Source organism: Triticum urartu, chromosome 2A, assembly GCF_056163025.1.
Source record: "Triticum urartu cultivar PI428250 chromosome 2A, HENAU_Tu73, whole genome shotgun sequence".
Lineage (NCBI taxonomy): Eukaryota > Viridiplantae > Streptophyta > Magnoliopsida > Poales > Poaceae > Triticum > Triticum urartu.
In genome coordinates, this window is record NC_141874.1 from 269512216 (window position 1) to 269532361 (window position 20146).

Consider the following 20146-nt stretch of genomic DNA (forward strand, 5'->3'; position numbering starts at 1 on the left):
CCTCCAACCTCTTGCCATTCCAGAATGGAAGTTTGACCACATTGAAATGGACTTCGTGACTGGGTTTCCTAAGTCCAAGCGTGGAAATGATGCTATATTCGTTGTCATCGACAAACTCACCAAAGTGGCTCAATTGGCGGAACTCTATACCTCTCGCATTGCCTCTCTACACGGTATTCCTCAAGTGATCTCTTCAGACCGTGGCAGCATCTTTACCTCGAAGTTTTGGGATTCTTTTCAGAAGGCCATGGGCACCAACATCCGCTTCAGCACAGCTTTCCATCCTCAAACAAGCGGTCAAGTCGAGCGTGTCAACCAGATTCTTGACGATATGCTCAGGGCTTGTGTGATCTCCTTCGGCATGAAGTGGGAGGATTGTCTTCCTTATGCTGAATTCTCCTACAACGACAGTTTTCAAGCAAGTTCGGGAAAGGCCCCATTTGAAATTCTGTATGGCAGGAAGTGTCGTACCCCTCTCAACTGGTCTGAAACCGGTGAACGTCAGCTGCTGGGTAATGACTTAATCACAGAGGCAGAAGAAACGTGCAAAGTCATTCGTGATAACCTCAAAGCAGCCCAATCCCGCCAGAAGAGCTACTATGATAGTAAGCACCGTGATTTGGCTTTCGAGATCAGAGATCATGTTTACCTCCGCGTCTCTCCTATGAAGGGTACTCGTCGCTTCGGTATCAAAGGGAAGCTTGCCCCTAGATACGTGGGACCTTTCAAGATTGTCAGCAAAAGAGGCGACCTCGCCTATCAACTCGAGCTTCCTTCAAACTTTGCAAATGTTCATGACGTGTTCCATGTCTCTCAGCTTCGAAAGTGCTTCAAGACTCCTGACCGCACCGTCGACTTCGAGGACATTGAGCTCCAAGAAGATCTCTCTTATCGTGAGCACCCAGTTGCCATTCTTGAAGAGACGGAACGCAAGACTCGCAACAAGTCAATCAAATTTCTCAAAGTCAAGTGGTCACACCATTCCGACCGTGAAGCTACCTGGGAACGCGAGGATCACCTCCGTTCTGAGTACCCGGCATTCTTTCAGTCCTAGATCTCGGGACGAGATCCTTTCGTAGTGGTGGACTGTTGTAACGCCCCAGATATAACTTTCCCAATTTGTACTCCGACCCTTGCCGTTTCCAGCGTTAAGTTATATTTATTTCTCGGGTTCTGGTCTTTGTCTCTGTGTGTTGTTTTGTTGTCATGCATCTCATATCGTGTCATCATGTGCATTGCATTCGCATACGTGTTCATCTCATGCATTCGAGCATTTTCCCCGTTGTTCGTATTGCATTCCGGCGCTTCGTTCTCCTCCGGTGGTCATTTCTAGATTTCTTTCATGTGTGGGGATTAAAAATTTCCGGATTTGACCGAGACTTGCCAAGCGGCCTTGGTTTACTACCGGTAGACCGTCTATCAAGTTTCGTATCATTTGGACTTCGTTTGATACTCCAACGGTTAACCGAGGGACCGAAAAGGCCTCGTGTGTGTTGCAGCCCAACACCCCTCCAATTTGGCCCAAAACCCACCAAACTCTGCTCCATCTCCTAGAGCGTTCGATCACGATCGCGTGGCCGAAAACCGCACCTCATTTGGACTCTCCTAGCTCCCTCTATGCCTATATATACACCCCCCTCCAAAAATTCGCGGTTCAATCTACCCCTAACCCTAGAAAAAGAGATCTCCGCGCGGCCGGACGTGTCCGCCCGCCGCCGGACGAAAATCCCGCCGTCCGCCGCCCGCACGGTCCACTCCCGTGCCGCCACGTGGCAAGTTGCCGCCAGCACCGCCCGCGGCCCGGCCGGCCCGCGGTCGGCCCTCTTCTTCCGCGACCGGGCCCCGCCTCTTCCTCCCTCGCGCGCGCCCCGCGCCGCCGTCGTCCCCACGCCTGGCCGCCGCCGCCCCGATCCGCCGCCGCCGCCCCGGAACCTCGCCGTCGTCCCCACGCCCGGCCGCCGCCGCCCCGATCCGCCGCCGCCGCCTCGGATCCTCGCCGCCCCGCGTCCCCGTGGCCGGATCCGGTCCGCGGGGAGCTCCACCGCCTCCTCCACGCCTTCTCCGGCCACCTCCGGCCACCTTCGACAAACTCCGGCGCCGGCCATCCTTGGGAAACGCGCTCCGGTGAACAGTGCATCGGGCCGGATCTCAGATCTGAAAAACCCTAGCGGTTGACTTTTTCCCCTCTCCTCCTAATTTTTTATGCATACATTGACCTGTGATATCTCCGCATCCGTAGCTCCGATTTAGGCATATAGCATATCAAAATGTTCGTCTCGATGAGTACATCATTTCATTCCATTGCATCATTTTCATTTGAGCTCATCTTGATGCCCGAAATGCTGTTAGAAGAGGGCTACTTGAGTTAATTGTCAGATCTGTTACTCCGTTTAGCACTTTTGTCATTTTTGCCATGATTAATGTGTGCATGCTATGCCCGTGAGTTCTTCATATGTTTTGTTAAGGGTTTTGTCATATATGCAGAGGTGCAACCCATGTATTTTTAGGATGTGTGTGGTGACTTGTGCAAGCTTGCAAAGTGGTGCACTTGCTAATTCTGTTTTCAGGGACTTACTATTTTCACTAAGTTCTGGGATTGTTTAGTTCATGATGCCATATGTTCTTGTTATTTCCTAGTGATCCGTGCCTCTTTTGAGGATGATTAGTAAAGGAGTTTTGTTAATCTTGTTATGCTCTATCCATCCATGTCTTTGTTTGCAATTATGGAGTACCCTAACTTGAGTCAATCGAGCTCTACTTTTGCTTCGTTGTGAATCCGGGCAGATCGTCAACTTGTTTGCGATTTTGCCGATGCTATTGTAGTTGATCCGTGCATGCTATGCCATTGTTCTTGCCATGTCTAGCTTGAATTTTGTGCCTTATTAAGGGATGTATGCTTGTCTTGCCATGACTTGCACCGTGGTGAGTGCATCGAGCACGTAAACATGCCTTCGTGAGTCATTTTTTTCAGCATGTCCCAGTTTTCACTGTCTGAAAACTGATTATGTTTTTGCTATGTTCGTGTGCTTGTTAGTATATTTTGTGATCCCTTTTGGCTCAAGGCCACTAAGGGACTTTTGTTAAGCTTGTTGAGTAGCTCCATGCCATGTCTTTCTTTGTCATGTTCAGGTCCTACAGCATGTTGTTTTGTTGCTCCGAAGAGGGCTATATGATCTGAAATTCCAGACAAGTGTTAATTTCACAAAGTCTGAGATCTGTTTTACCATTTGCGTTTTTGCCATGCTTGTTTGGACCTCCTAATGGATGAATTGGCCATAGCTCAGTGCTAGACTTTTGTTAAGAATCTTGTGTGCATCCCTGCCATGTATTTTGATGTCATGTTTGGGTGCTGTAGCATGTTCATCTCGTTGCATTTAGATGCCTACTTGCTGTAAATCGCAGACCGGTGTCATTCTTAAATCGCTTGCCATTTCCAAACCGTAACTCCGATTCCGATGATCTTTATATCGTTTTCAAGCGATTTCATCCCATCTTTCCAGTGGCACACTTGTTTTTCCAAGTTGAGGCTAGGTTCATGCATTTCCTGTTGTATCTTGCATTTTGCATCCCGCATAGCATGTCATCATTGCATCTTTTTGTTTGAGTTTGCACATGGTTGATTGTATCCTTGTTGCTTGTTTGTCTTGTTTGGGTAGAGCCGGGAGACGAGTTCGCTAACGAGGAGCCCGTTGAGTTTGCTTTTGAGGATCCAGTCAACTCTGACAGCTTTGTAGGCAAGATGATCATACCCTCGAAATCACTACTATCTTTGCTATGCTAGTTTGCTCGCTCTTTTGCTATGCCAATGCTACGATGCCTACCTTTTGCTTGTCAGCCTCCCAATTGCCATGTTTAACCTCTAACCCACCATGTCCTAGCAAACCGTTGATTGGCTATTTTACCGCTTTGCTCAGCCCCTCTTATAACGTTACTAGTTGCAGGTGAAGATTGGAGCCGTTCGTTGTTGGAACATTTATTTACTTGTTGGGATATCATTATATTGCTATGTTATCTTAATGCATCTATATACTTATTAAAGGGTGGAAGGCTCAGCCTCTCGCCTAGTGTTTTGTTCCACTCTTGCCGCCCTAGTTTTCCGTCATATCGGTGTTATGTTCCCGGATATTGCGTTCCTCACGCGGTTGGGTTATAATGGGAACCCCTTGATAGTTCGCCTTGATTAAAGCTTTTCCAGCAATGCCCAACATTGGTCTTACCATTCGCCACCTAGCCTTTTCTTTCCCTTGGGTTCTGCAGACTCAAGGGTCATCTTATTTTACCCCCGCCGGGCCAGTGCTCCTCTGAGTGTTGGTCCCACTGAGCGATGTCCGAGGCTACCAGGGGAAACTCTAGGCTGGCTTACCTGATGTCTTGCTCATCTGAGTGTGCCCTGAGAACGAGATATGTGCATCTCCTATCGGGATTTGTCAGCACATTCGGGCGGTGTATTTGGTCTTGTTTTAACCTGTCGAAGTGTCTTGTTGTACCGGGATACCGAGTCTGATCGGCACGTCTCGGGTGGAGGTCTATTCCTTCGTTGACCGTGAGAGCTTGTCATGGGCTAAGTTGGGACTCCCCTGCAGGGATTGAACTTTCGAAAGCCGTGCCCGCGGTTATGGGCAGATGCGAATTTGTTAATGTCCGATTGTAGATAACTTAAACCAAAATTTAATTAAAATGAATCAACTGAGTGTGTAGCCGTGATGGCCTCTTCTCGGCGGAGTCCGGGAAGTGGACACGGTGTTGGAGTAATGCTTGCCGCAGGATTGCCTCTTTAGTTATGCGTTCGCGCTTCGCCTTCTCTTCTCGCTCTCTTTTGCGAATAAGTTAGCCACCATATATGCTAGTCGCTTGCTGCAGCTCCACATATATTTGCCTTTCCTTTCCTATAAGCTTAAATAGTCTTGATCGCGAGGGTGCGAGATTGCTGAGTCCCTGTGGCTCACAGATACTATTACAACAGATGCAGGTCCAGTTGATTCCTCTCCAGGTGACGCATACGAGCTCAAGTGGGAGTTCGACGAGGACTCTCAGCGTTACTATGTCTCTTTTCCTGATGATCAGTAGTGGTGCCCAGTTGGGGTTGATTGGGACCGTGTCGCATGTTGGGTTCTCTTTTATTTTAGCGCCGTAGTCGGGCCATGAGTGTTTGGATGATGTAATGTTAATTTATGCACTTGATTGACGTGGCGAGTGTAAGCCAACTATGTTATCTCCCCTTTTATTATTACATTACATGGGATGTTTGTGAAGACTGCCTAACTTGCGACATATGCCTTCAATGTGATTATGTCTCTAAGTCATGCCTCAACACGTGGGAGCTATAGTCGCATCGAGGGTGTTACACAGGAGAGCCTGGAGAGGATTGTTGAGACAAAATTCTATGATCTTGACCTCAAGGTAACTGAGATACAGACTGCAGTTGAGCAGCTCAAGGAGGAAGCAGAAGAGAGGAGAGGGAAGGCAACTACTGATGCTTTTCAGCGTGTGCCACGAGGTCAGAGGTCTGCCGCAGCGTCAGTACCAGTCTCTAGAACTACTCTGTCAGCACCAGAAGCTATAGCCTCAGTACCACCTCCAGCAGCCACTCCATCAGCTCCAACTACATCGACAGATGCCTTCGTCCTTGGAGTTCTCTGTACACCACCTCCCAAAGACTAAGCCTGAGAGACGCATAGCACTATGCATTTTCAAACTTTTTGGTAACTTGTTGCCAAAGGGGGAGAAACATGTATAGATGATAGGCTTCGAGAGAGAGTGTGTGTTGCTTTTTATCTCTCTTGTTTTTGGTTTTATGCACTTGGTTGATACACTATGTCTTTGTATGTGTGAGATACTTGTTTGATCATGTGATTGATCATATGCTACCTTCGTGCTTTCTTGGATGATATTATCCATTATATTCTTATATGATCATTCACTTTGCTTGGTGATGAGTGCATGCTTTTAAGTTATATCATTTTGAGCGCTTCACCAAGATGTATGTGACATGGAAGCGTAACCCATGATCCTAACCGATTGTGCATTTGCATTCAAAAGCAAATTTTAAATAATGAACAAATTTAGGAGAGTCTTGCTTATCACATACTTCTCAAAGCGATGACTTATTTCAATCTTATAATCATTTGATGAAGCTTTGATCTATATGTTGTCATCAATTACCAAAAAGGGGGATATTGAAAGTGAAACTATCCCTGGGTGGATTTGGTAATTCCTAACAACATATAGCTCATTGAGATAATACTATTTCAAGACAGATATTTCAGGAAAGCTCAATGATTAGCATGACATGGATTAGAAATGTGGACCCCTCAAAATGCTAAGGACAAAAGATTGGCTCAAGCTCTAAATCCCAAGGCTCTACATTTTACCTTTGAGTGATCAAAGATCACATTGAGTCCATAGGAAAAGCCAATACTATTAAAAGGGGATGAGGTGTTCCTTAATGGGTTACTTGCTCAAAATGCTTAATGATATTCTCCAAAACCATCAACCACTTTCTCATATCCACATTTGTCCCAAACCAAAATTCAAACTCGGCCCCACCGAAACATTCCATCCGGTGCCACCGAGTTCATTTGACATAGCCACTGCCACAAACCCTAGTCACTTCGGTCTCTCCGATAGGTATATCGGTCTCACCGATATGTGATTGCAAACTCTCTGTTTCCCTTCGTAATGTTTCGGTCTAACCGAGATGAATGATCGGTCCCACCGAGTTCGCAATGCAAACTCTCTGTTTCCCCTTCGTAACGTTTTGGTCGAACCGAGATGAGCGAATCGGTCCCACTGAGTTTGCCTGACCAACTCTCTGGTTAGCCTATTATCCAAATCGGCCCTATCGAGTTTGTTTAATCGGCCTCACTGAGATTATGTTATGACCTAACCCTAATGAAATCGGTCCCACCGAGTTGACGTGTCGGTCCCACCAAAAGTCCTAACATTCACATTTTGAGCTGAATCGGTCCAACCGAGTTTCATGATTCGGCCTCACCGAGTTTGGTAAATTGTGTGTAACGGTTACATTTTGTGTGGAGGCTATATATACCCCTCCACCCATTCTTAATTTATGGAGAGAGCCATGAGAACATGCCTACACTTCTGAATTTTCTGAGAGAGAACCACCTACACCTATGTTGAGGTCAAGATATTCCACTCCAACCACATAAATCTTGATCTCTAGCCATCTCCAAGTTGCTTTCCACTCAAATCATCTTTCCACCAAATCCAAATCAGTGAGAGAGAGTTGAGTGTTGGGGAGACTATCATTTGAAACACAAGAGCAAGGAGTTCATCATCAACACACCATCGATTACCTTTTGGAGAGTGGTGTCTCATAGATTGGTTAGGTGTCACTTGGGGGCCTCTTTCAAGATTGTGGAGTTGAACCAAGAAGTTTGTACGGGCAAGGAGATTGACTACTTCGTGAAGATCTACCCTAGTGAGGCATGTCCTTCGTGGGCGATGGCCATGGTGGGATAGATAAGGCTGCTTCTTCGTGGACCCTTTGTGGGTGGAGCCCTCTGATGACTCGTGCAACCGTTACCCTTCGTGGGTAGAAGTCTCCATCAACGTGGATGTACAATAGCACCACCTATTGGAACCACGCCAAAATCTTCGTGTCTACATTGCATTTTCTCCCTCCAAACTCCTCCCTTTACCTTCATGTACAATGTTTTACATTCCGCTGCCATACTCTTAGACTTGCATGTGTAGGTTGTTTACTTGACTAGTGCTAAGTTGCTAAATTCTGCCAAGACTTTAAATTGGGAAAAGGCTAGATTTTTATTTGGTCAAGTAGTCTAATCACCCCCCTCTAGACATACTTTCGATCCTACACTTTTCTAATCCGTCATCATAGGAATTGAGATACATGTCATCTCTAGATTCAATAGAAAAGTTCCTATCATGTGAACCAAATGACATCTCTTTTCCAATCCCTACTCATAGGAATTGAGTACATGTCATCTCTTTCCCTACAACTTCCATGTATACATCTTCTATTGCTAAATAGCTAGTACAACCCACTAGTAGCTTTTTTCCTAGACATGCAACTATGGCACAAGAACATGTCATGCATGCAAGTCATAAATCACATTGTTTTTCTACTCTATGCATCCAAGCACCACATCATCAATTCGTGCATGTTACTCATAAGTTATTTCTTGCATTAAATTTGTATTGACAATGTGTGTGCTGGTCACGTGCACACATATGTAGTTCACATTCACATTTTGTTAGAAATGTCATTATTTTAACTTTAATTCATTTTTCTCTTTGTACTCCCTCCATCTAGCTGTGTAAGTCATCCTTCGAAAACAAAATAATCCCAAAACACTTAGGAACGATACATTAACTCCCTCTTCATTTCTTTTTTCATGACATATCACTAGTATGCCTTGGCGCTATACAAATGGTTTTTAACCCCTTTCTGCGATGGCATTTGGAACCGTCGCCTAGTGAGTGGCGGCGATAGAGGGTTATTTCCCACACGATCCAGAAACCATCGGGGATAGGGACCCTATAGTACTCCTACTCCTTTCTGCTCAAATTGCCATCACAGTCGATATTCTGTGGTGCTACGTTTATGATGCGCGGCCCATCACAAACTGTCCACTATTATAGAATGTGTATGATAAGCGTACAATCACACACATTACCTTTTCCCAAACTTTATGCCATAACTAATTAAGAAGATTAGCTAATTGTCGTATGAGTGTTGGACAGGATTACGAAACGTCGAACCATCGTAACATCGTCGTACACGACAACTATCCCACACACTATTCTGTGGTGCAACATTTACGATGCATACTATCAGAAAAAGTTCATGGTTGCAAATTGTGTACGGTAAGGCAACTAGCACAAACGTTTAGTTTGCCCGCACCATTTGTGTTATTGTCTGACATCGCACACACTTTGCAAACGGCAACTGTGTGCATGCCTGCACACGTTTCCTCTATGTGAACCGTCTCAGATTGTGGTGTATATCGGGAACATTTGTGTTTTACCAACCGTGTGTGCCGTAACAACCTGGAGAGAGTAATTTCACCGTAATTTAATTGCTCCTATTTCAAATTGTACCGGATTTGAATTTGAATTTGAATGTATGCTATATCTTTATTCATATCCATCAGGTTCAAACAACCAATGCATTATTGGATTCATAGGTACATATGTTCAAGAATTTAAGAATTAAATAAAGAATGATGAACCACAGTTGTATACTTGTACCAATAAAGATAGTAAAGAAAGAGGCGAAATACATTCTGATTGCTGGACAAGGTGAAGCGGAATGCCCATATTGTGCCCTCCTCCATGTAGAAGGCACGCACGACTTTAGTCCAACCAAGTGTGATGGCCGACCGCCCATCCTTCACAGTCTTCATGAAAACATCTAGATAGTCATCGTGTTCTGGTAGAAATACTTTAAACTTTGCATGCCCCCCAATCATGTATTTTGAGAGGTAATCTTGAGTAAACTGCTTTGTCAACCACTTCAAAGGAAAAATATTCAGACATTGTCATCTAACACAATTCATTATGGGCATTAAAAAGAAGGCTGCAGAGTTCTTACTTTCCATCCTGCAGTTCATTGTTTTCTTGGATAAAGTTTAAACAAATAGTTTAATTGCCATCTTTCGACCCATTTTACTAACAATCTTTATCAGCTTCTCACTTGATGCTGGTTCATCAATATCTCATTGCCCCATATGCAGAAATGGTCGAAGCGCGGATCTTTACCAATGACATATGTACCTAAAAGCACCAAGTTAATATTATAAGCTAAACAAAAATTGCACAATGATGTAGTACAAAACTCTTTTATAATACTCCCTCCATTCCTAAATATTTGTCTTTCTAGCGATTTCAACGAGTGACTACATATGGAGCAAAATGAGTGAATCTACACTCTAAAATATGTCTATATACATCCATATGTGGTAGTCCATTTTAAATCTCTAAAAAGTATAATATTGAGGAACGGAGGGAGTATCATCTAACATCCAATATACTCACGTATGAGATGAATTAACATCTTATATTATGGGCTGAAAGAAGTTCAGTGCATTCTTGCAAATTATCGACTGATTAACTGATGTTGTATCCATGGGTTACAGTTAGTTTGAGCTAGTTTGGGCTCAAATAACCCTAAAGTATATCTAAACATGAGGGCTAGTTTTAGCTATTTGCATCTACAACCCACCCAAAAAAACTATCCAACCCAAGAGGTGCTAATTCGAGCTAGTTCTCGCATTGCATTTATTGTCAATCTAACCTGCCATCCAAACAACTCTTTGAATCAAGTTAATTCAGGGTTAGTCATGAGCTAGAAACTAACTCTAACCTCTAGCTAAGTTGAGTACACAAATAGGGATGTGTTGTTGTTGTTGTTGCTACTACTCTTCTACATATATCTAGATGTCATTAGAACATTAATTTAACACTCTTCCTTGTTGATATGTAGCCTATGATTGCATATTTAGACATTAAGTACAGTTCATGTTTCTATGTAGCCTCAGATATATTACATATGGCCCTAGTTAACCTAATGATTAATGGGTTGTAGATATATCCAGTTAAAAGTTCGATTCACCGATTAGTCCCTTATCAGCCCTCGGCCTGTATGGTACCAGCTATCGATATCATGAATAGTGAGCAGATATAAGTCATGGTATGAAACTAACCTCGATGGAAAATGTGACACCGCAATACCGATGTGCCAGGTGTCTTCCAGTAATTCGCCGACGTTGCCGTGTCATTCGCTTGTGTGTTGCATCTTGTCATGTCATCATGTGCATTGCATCATCATGTTTTCAAAACATGCATCCGTTCGGGTCTCCCAGTTCTCTTCGTTGTCCGTTCTGAGCCCAGACACACTTGCACGCGCCCGTGGCATGTCCGAATTATTATTTTACAAGTGGACGGAAAATGTTCTCCGAATGAGTTGAAAGTTGGCGTGCGGTCTTATTTTAGTGTAGATAGACCGCCTGTCAAGTTTCATCGCATTTGGAGTCTGTTTGATAGCCCAACGGATAACTATAGCGGCAGTATAGCCGGTCTCTTTGTCGGACGTTTTCGGTCTCCGAAAATAGTCGCCGGGCCTCCCTCTCTTCTCTTCTCTCAGCTCAAGACCATCTACACAGCTCACTACCTACCGCTAGACCCAACCTAACCTCTCTCGTCAGCCCGCGACCCTCCACGCGTGCGTCCGAAAGTTGTCCCGGACCTGACCCGGACAGTCGTCACCGTTGGATCCGGATCATCCCCAAACGTCTACAAAATGTCTCCGTTTTGTTAATTGGACTCCCTAGCCTATTTACCCTGACCGTCCAATTTTAATCGAAGGGACCGGTTTAGCCCCTAACCTAACCCACCTACTATTTAAATCAGCAACCCTAAAATCTAGGGACTTGTCCTTTCAGCCGCCGCCGCATCTCCCTCGGGATCCCCGATCCAATCCATCCACTCCAACCGGCCAACCACCTTCTTCCTCAGATCCAATCGAGCAACCTCCCTGGATTTGCGCCGCCGACCAACCACAGCTCCCGATCCCTCATGCCCGAGGCCCAGCCAGCTGCGCCCCGCTGCCTCTCCGCACCTCATCAACCAGCCTGACCACCCGATCTGTGCCGCTCTGCCGACTCATCTCTGGCCCCTGCTTGCCGGACCACCCCGCCTCCAGCGCCGGTGATCGCCAGACCACTAGGACCGGCCTTCTTCCTGTCCTTCTTCCCTTCCTTCTCCTACCTTTCTCTCTCTCTCTCTCTCTCTCTCAAATCCCTCTCTCGTGTCTGTCTCTTCACGCAGGGAAGCCCGGAGGAGTTGCGCTCGTCCCCGCCGGCAAGCTCACAGCCGCCGTGGATCTTCACCTCCGCGACCTCCCCGCTTCATCTTTTCACCGGAGTCGTGCCGAGTCCGTCACCAGCACCATGTCACCCTCGTACTCCTCGTCGCTCCGAGTCCGCACAAGCCGTCGCCCTGCCGCCAAGACCCAGCGCGCACCGCCGAAGGAACTCCGCCTCCTCACCAAATCCAGCGCCTACCCCCTCGTCCGTGACCGCGACCATCGCCGGCAACCAGCAGCTCGCCGGAGCCAGCAGGGCTCCTCCCCGTCACCCAAGTACCTCGCCGGAGGTTGCCTACGTCGCCCGCCGACTCCCCTGCTTCGCCCCTTCTTTGAACTTGCCGCACTCTGTTTCATTGTCGAACGAGATGGGCAGCGTTGTATCGCTCGCTGGCGTGCGCTAGATGGGCCTCGCGCCAGCCCAACGCGCCTAAGCCAGCCTGCCCGCTAGGCCGCCGCCAACCTCCCTCGCAGATCTGGGCCGAAGCCCATGGTGAGGCCCCAGCGGAGCCTCCGTTGTTTTTTTTCTATAGACCCAGCTTGCTTCAGTTTCGGCCCAATGTGTTTTTTCCTTATCTGCGATTTTAGCAATTAAACCTGAGACAATAGATTTACAGTTTAGCCCCTAAGCTTCATGCATATTTTAACTCACAAACTAAGCATCACATGGAAAAACTTAATATATGAAACTTGCTTAGAATTTTGTGTAGATTAATAATTTGCAACTTTCATCTATGTTTAAAATGATTAAATTTCTATTTGTTTAAGTTTTGCTTAATTGCCATGTTAAAATGATTTATTTCATAACTATTTAACCGTAGCTCGGTTTTAAATAATCTTTATATGTAAATGGGGTATAAAAATGCCTAGTTTAACATGGTCTACTTGTTTTGCATGTTTAATAACTCTAAAATTGTGTTTAGGACAGATCAGTACCAAACCTAATATATGCATATGGGGATTTACTAGAATTGTTGTTCGTTGCTTCCGGCCTCATTTAAACTTGCCTAGTTAGGTAGTTTTATTATGCTTCACCCTCTTGCCATGTTAATCAACATTTAATCTTGTTAGGTACATAAACGAGAGAGAACTAAATAAGTCTTGTGGTGTTTTCTTCAATATGCAACTTCGTTGCATAATGAGCTCCACTTAATTTGTAGGATTGTTTGTGCACTTTTCCATGCCATGCCTCATTAAACCGGACATGCATCATACTTGATTGTGCATCATGCCATGTTTATGTGGTGGTTGTTTACTATGTTGTGTGCTTCTTTCCGGTGTTGCTTCTTCGGGTTGGTTCCGATAACGTCGCGTTTGTGAGGACCCACTCGACTATGTCCGTTTGTCTTCTTCATGGACTCGTTCTTCTTCCTTGCGGGATCTCAGGCAAGATGACCATACCCTCGAAATCACTTCTATCTTTGCTTGCTAGTTGCTCGCTCTTTTGCTATGCCTATGCTGCGATACCTACCACTTGCTTTATCATGCCTCCCGTATTGTTAAGCCAAGCCTCTAACCAACCTTGTCCTAGAAAACCGTTGTTTGGCTATGTTACCGCTTTGCTCAGCCCCTCTTATAGCGTTGTTAGTTGCAGGTGAAGATTGGAGCTTGTTCCATGTTTGGAACATGGTTATTTGTTGGGATATCACAATACCTCTTATTTAATTAATGCATCTATATACTTGGTAAAGGGTGGAAGGCTCGGCCTTATGCCTGGTGTTTTGTTCCACTCTTGCCACCCTAGTTTCCGTCATATCGGTGTTATGTTCCCGGATTTTGTGTTCCTTACGCGGTGGGGTTATAATGGGAACCCCCTGACAGTTTGCCTTGAATAAAACTCCTCCAGCAATGCCCAACATTGGTTTTACCATTCGCCACCTAGCCTCTTTTTCCCTTGGGTTTCGCGGACTCAAGGGTCATCATTATTTTAACCCCCCCCCCCCCCGGGCCAGTGCTCCTCTGAGTGTTGGTTTGAACTGAGCTGCCTGCGGGATCACCTCGGGGAAACTTGAGTGTTGGTTTTACTCGTAGCTAGTCTCATTTGAGTGTGCCCTGAGAACGAGATATGTGCAGCTCCAATCGGGATTTGTCAGCACATTCGGGCAGTTTTGCTGGACTTGTTTTACCATTGTCGAGATGTCTTGTAACTGGGATTCCGAGCCTGATCGGGTCTTCCCGCTAGAAGGAATATCCTTCGTTGACCGTGAGAGCTTGTGATGGGCTAAGTTGGGACACCCCTGCAGGGATTGGAACTTTCGAAAGCCGTGCCCGCGGTTATGGGCAGATGGGAATTTGTTAATGTTCGGTTGTAGAAAACCTGAAGTTGATCTTAAATTAAAATACACCAACCGCGTGTGTAACCGTGATGGTCTCTTCTCGGCGGAGTCCGGGAAGTGAACACGGTGTTGGAGTTATGCTTGACGTAGGTTGTTCTAGGATCACTTCTTGATCATAGTTTCTCAAACGTGCTTTGCCTTCTCTTCTCGCTCTCTTTTGCGTATGTTAGCCACCATATATGCTAGTCGCTTGCTGCAGCTCCACCTCATATCTTTACCTTACCCATAAGCTTAAATAGTCTTGATCGCGAGGGTGTGAGATTGCTGAGTCCCCGTGACTCGCAGATACTTCCAAAAACCAGTTTGCAGGTGCCGAAGATACCGTGCAGATGACGCAACCAAGCTCAAGGAGGAGCTCGATGAAGATGTTGTCCTTTGTGTTGTTTCGTTCTAGTTGATCAGTAGTGGATCCCAGTTGGGGTCGATCGGGGATCTGTGTAGCACTTGGGGTAGTCTTCTTTTATTTTGGTTCCATAGTCAGACCTTGAGTGTATTTGGATGAATGTAATGCTTTAATTCATGTATTGGGTGAAGTGGCGATTGTAAGCCAACTATGTATCTCTTTCCCTTATGTATTACATGGGTTGTGTGAAGATTACCTCACTTGCGACATTGCTTTCAATGCGGTTATGCCTCTAAGTCATGCTTCGACACGTGGGAGATATAGCCACATCGAGGGCGTCACAAGTTGGTATCAGAGCCTTCCCTGACCTTAGGAGCCCCCTGCTTGATCGAATCGTTGGCATTGTGAGTCTAAATTTTTTTTTGAGTCATTTAGGATTATATATATCGAAGAGTTAGGAATTCTTTTTACTCCCCAGTCCCTTCGTCGCTCTAGTGAGGCATCCTGACGTAGAGTTTTGACTCTTCTCTTCTCAAATTTCAATAAAAAAAATTTAGGATCACGCAGGTATCTTGGAATCGTTCCGATGGTTTTGTGACGAGAACATTGTTCTTGGTGCCTCCTGACATTTAGGGGTTGTGGCAGTGTCCCGAGGAGTTGAGCTCTGAGGTGTTGTCGTCACAATTTTATGGTTGCAGTTCTGGAATACCTGAGTTTAGTTTTGCCGACATTGAAAATCTCTTTTATGCAGTTGTTGGTGAGATAACCTCGACGCCACCCAGTACTAGGGTGGGAGTTCGGGAGTATTGCCATAACTTGTATAACGGATGTTTTTCGAAGGTTGAGGTAAACGATTTTCCGAAGGTTTCTTGGTTATGTGTTGAAGGATGGATACAGCTGGATGTAGGATTTGCTAGTTTTGGGTGATATATTATGCTTCCCTTGTATCCCCAACACCTGATTGCATAACCGGAAAGGTTCGGGAGTTTATAAGTGGGAATTCAAGTAGCTCTTAGGATATCTTTTCGACGGAAGTATTATATGAAATTGGGGTTCGACGTCTAGTGGTCCGCCTATCCACGGTTGGTTTTACAGTGGTCTCGTTGTGTCTTAAAGAGTCCTTGGCTATGACTACTCAGGGACGCTTTGTATGTCATGTGCACTGCCTTGTACATGATGGTGTTGTACGATCGAGCCCGTGTAGGCCCCATCACGAAAACTTCGGACGAAATCTCTATCATATGTTTGTTCTGGCTTATTCTGCAAGCCAATCCTTTGTTTTGTTTTCAGTTGTGGTATTCGAGTTGCTCCAAGTCAAGAGTTGATGCCATACCTTTCCTAAACGGTGTTCTCATACTCCGATGTGAATACCAATCCTTCTTGGTCATCAAGATTGTCTAGTCAATCCTTTTCACCGGCATGTTTCTCTTTAAGTGGATCCGATCAATTCAACATTTGCAAGATCCAATCTCAGTTCTTTTCAATGGTGTTCATTTCATTCGTCCCAAATTGCCTTTGTTTTCCCTCCCTTCCACCCTTTTCTTCAAGGACCCAGATTTCTTATTCAAGTATCCTTTTATTGTTGTGAATTCTTTCCATTCTTTTCCGTCAATGTCTTATCCGATGATTTCTCATGAAGATTCTAACGGAGCTTCAAGTTCATCATTCTTCGTTCTTTTTATTCTCCGGTGGTTTCAAGTCAAGCTTTGTTGATCATACCCTTTCCTCATTTCAATGCTTTCTCATGCCAGTGCAATTCTTATTCTTTCACCTCTCGCTATTATTTTGTTCCGGAGTGCTGAAGATATCTCGAAGATTTGTGTTTCCACTCTGCTTTCGTTCCAGCTTTTGCGAGGATGTTACCTCATTCAAGCCATTTATTTCAACCGGTGCTTTCTATCTTAAATCGTTCAACGGTGTTTCTTTTCAGTGGGCCCTAACCCATTGGTCTTTTCCCAGGATCTTACCTGACTCTTCTAATTTTACCGGAGCTATTCTCAAATCTTTTAAAGTTTGACGTAAGAATGAATTTTCATCAGTCAATTGCCTTTCTCCAAGATCTTTCAAATTCTTTTCATTGTTGGTTCAACATTTCTAACTTTTTATCTCGGAGTATCTCAACAATTCTTGGTGGTGTTTCTAGTCGTCATTCTCAGATTTTGAAGACCGAAGAACAGTTTTACCTCCATATCTTATCCGTTCTCTCAGAGATTCAAGGTTCTAGTTCAAGGCCCATCCTCTCATAATTGTTTTGATTGTCAAAATTCTTTTCACTCATCCGGAGCAAGTCAGGAGTCTTTTCAGTTTGATTCTCCGGAGCCCATCATCTAAGACATATTCATTCTCAGCTTTCAGCTATCATTCTCCAAATCTTTCTGGTGCATCATTCAATATTCTCTAATCAGTTCATGATCTCTTCGTTATTTTGTATCTTAACTCTCTCATGTATGTTCGTTCATTTGCTAATTCTTACCGGTGATTCATCCTTTTACTTCATTCGTTGTTCAATTCTTACGGTGGTTCTTCCAGGATTCTCTTCCGTTGTTACCATATCAATGCATTCGTCGTTCCAATCATACCGGTGGTTCGTTGAAGACCTTCCCAAGTTTATGTTATATCTCTCTTAATCTTTTCTACGACAATAAGTAACATGTCAAATCCATTGATTGTCATCAATTTAATTGGTGAAGGATAAGCATAATGTAATTCTTATTCTTGTTTCATCGAGTGAACTCAATTTCCTATTCCGGAGGCTCATCAAATTCCTGATTTCAATTGTTCATCTTCTCTTTTTTTCCCGGAGTTCCAATATTTTTCAACTATTTCACCACGGAGATTCATCTAAATCGGTACAAGGTTTCACCTTGTGTTTTCAACTTCTTTTTCCTTCCATTTGATCATTCTTTTGTTTACCGGAGTTCTTCATGGAGGCTCAACATGGTGGTTCATCAAGGATTCAATTCATACTCGAAGTGTTCATCAACTTTCTTTTAAGAGGAGTCCAAGCATCTTTCATCTTGTAATCCGGAGTGCAATTCTTTCTTCCATATCATTGGAGGTGGTATTATGCCACTCTTGATAATTTGAGTTCATGTTTCATGATTCACAGGTTGTTAAGAATGGGGTATTTTGAATCCATCAACCTCTTCATTGGAGTTATCTTGGGTTATATTTCACTAAAGCTTTCCCTAAGGATTTTGCTATTTATGGTGTTTATAAGTGACCCGAGTTCTTCATCTATCCTCCCGGTGAAATATTTTCTCGTCTCCTTGTTCATATCAATCCAATTCTTTTTCCCATGAGTGGCAGAATGTCACCTCATAATTTGAGATGTATGCCACAAGCCAATATCAAGCTTATCCTTGTGTTGTTGGTTTTCCAACAACTCCATCTGAACCTTCTCCTAAGGATGCCTTCTCAAATTCTTTGGTGGCACAAGTTGGCATTTTCTTCTCAATTCTCCTATTTCAATTATCTATCTTCTATTCTTCCGTTCCGGAGGCATTGTGATGTTGCTCTCCTCAACCCATCTTCTTGGATTGTCAGGACCATGTTCTGTTCGTGCTTATCCTTTTAACCGAAGTGTTGTGTCCCTTTGCTCAAGCTCTTTCATTTTATCAAGTTTTTCATCTCTTTTAAACCGGAGTGCTGTCCGAGATCTTTCTTACCCCTTGTTCCATTCATTCAATAGTTACGGAGGCAGTGTATTGTGATTTCATCAAGTATCTTCTCATCTTATCAAGTTCTTATTCAATTCCTTTTATTTTCAATCGGAGTGCTGCCCGAAGTTGTTCTCCCGTGTTCCTCTTTTCTAATGGAGTGTTTTCAGCTTCGTCATCGTCATTGTATTCATTTCTCGAAATGGCTTAACCTTTGCAAGGTTCTTTGGTTTCCCTCGTTTGTCAAAGAAGCAACTTAGCTTTACCTCTTCTCTTTCTCTTCCATTTTTCCCTCCGGCGCCATTCTAGATCTCGGGTCGAGATCCTCTCGTAGTGGTGGAGTGTTGTGACGCCCCGAGACCGATGTGCCAGGTGTCTTCCAGTAATTCGCCGATGTTGCCGTGTCATTCGCTTGTGTGTTGCATCTTGTCATGTCATCATGTGCATTGCATCATCATGTTTTCAAAACTTGCATCCGTTCGGGTCTCCAAGTTCTCTTCGTTGTTCGTTCTGAGCCCAGACACACTTGCACGCGCCCGTCGCATGTCCGAATTATTATTTTACAAGTGGCCGGAAAATGTTCTCGGAATGAGTTGAAAGTTGGCGCGCGGTCTTATTTTAGTGTAGATAGACCGCCTGTCAAGTTTCATCGCATTTGGAGTCTGTTTGATAGCCCAACGGATAACTATAGCGGCAATATAGCCGGTCTCTTCGTCGGACGTTTTCGGTCTCCGAAAATAGTCGCTGGGCCTCCCTCTCTTCTCTTCTCTCAGCTCGAGACCGTCTACACAGCTCACTACCTACTTTTAGACCCAACCTAACCTCTCTCGTCAGTCCGGGGCCCTCCTCGCGCGCATCCGAAAGTTGTCCCGGACCCGACTCGGACAGTCGTCACCGTTGGATCCGGATCATCCCCAAACGTCTACGAAATGTCTCCATTTTGTTAATTGGACTCCCTAGCCTATTTACCCTGACCGTCTGATTTTAATCGAAGGGACCGGTTTAGCCCCTAACCTAACCCACCTACTATTTAAAGCAGCAACCCTAAAATCTAGGGACTTGTCCTTTCAGCCGCCGCCGCATGTCCCTCGGGATCCCCGATCCAATCGATCCACTCCAACCGGCCAACCACCTTCTTCCTCAGATCCAATCCAGCAACCTCCCTGGATTTGCGCCGCCGACCAACCACAACTCCCGATCCCTCACGCCCGAGGCCCAGCCAGCTGCGCCCCGCTGCCTCTCTACAACTTATCAACGAGCCTGACCACCCGATCCATGCCGCTCTGCCGACTCGTCTCTGGCCCCTGCTTGCCGGACCACCCCGCCTCCAGCGCCGGTGATCGCCAAACCACCAGGACCGGCCTTCTCCCTGTCCTTCTTCCCTTCCTTCTCCTACCTTTCTCTCTCTCTCTCAAATCCCTCTCTCGTGTCTGTCTCTTCACGCAGGGAAGCCCAGAGGAGTTGCGCTCGTCCCCGCCAGCAAGCTCACAGCCGCCGTGGATCTTCACCTCCGCGACCTCCCCGCTTCATCTTTTCACCGGAGTCGTGCCAAGTGCGTCGCCAGCACCATGTCACCCTCGTACTCCTCGTCGCTCCGAGTCCGCGCAAGCCGTCGCCCTGTCGCCAAGTCCCAGCGCGCACCGCCGAAGGAACTCCGCCTCCTCACCAAATCCAGTGCCTACCCCCTCATCCGTGACCGCGACCGTCGCCGGCAACCAGCAGCTCGCCGGAGCCAGCAGGACTCCTCCCCGCCACCCAAGTACCTCGCCGGAGGTCGCCTGCGTCGCCCGCCGACTCCCCTGCTTCGCCCCTTCTCTGAACTTGCCGTGCTCTGTTTCTCTGTCGAATGAGATCGGCAGCGCTGTACCGCTCACTGGCATGCGCTAGATGGGCCTCGCGCCGGCCCAACGCGCCTAAGCCGGCCTGCCCGCTAGTCCGCCGCCAACCTCCCTCGCAGATC